Source organism: Papaver somniferum, unplaced genomic scaffold (assembly GCF_003573695.1).
Source record: "Papaver somniferum cultivar HN1 unplaced genomic scaffold, ASM357369v1 unplaced-scaffold_124, whole genome shotgun sequence".
Taxonomy (NCBI): domain Eukaryota; kingdom Viridiplantae; phylum Streptophyta; class Magnoliopsida; order Ranunculales; family Papaveraceae; genus Papaver; species Papaver somniferum.
Genome location: NW_020621492.1, coordinates 406,019 through 406,504, shown reverse-complemented (window position 1 = coordinate 406,504; position 486 = coordinate 406,019).

Sequence of the window (486 nt, the reverse complement as noted above, 5' to 3'; positions counted from 1 at the left end):
TAGAGAAGATGGGCAGGGGGAGGTTGGTTAACGACAGAAAGAATCAATAGGTGCTTCCAAAATGGATTTTAATAATGTTCTTTCTTTTATCCTTATTCGGCGCTTGTTTATGAGTTGGTGTAAAAGAGGGATAAGCCTAAGAATTCCAAGAGTTCGCTTTTTCGTTTTAGCTTGGATACTTCAAGCCAAGATCAGCGGCGTGCTGTGTATGCTTTAGTCACAACGGTTCTCATGGCTCTAGTATTCACCGGCTTTCAAGTAATGGAGTATTACCAAGCACCCTTTACGATCTCGGACAGTGTATATGGTTCTACCTTCTTCTTAGCAACTGGCTTCTATGGCTTTCATGTGATTATAGGGAATCTCTTCTCGATCGTCTGTGGTTTCCGCCAATATCTTGGTCATCTAACCAAGGAGCATCATGTTGGCTTTGAAGCAGCTACATGGTACTGGCATTGTGTAGACGTGGTTTGGTTATTCCCATTT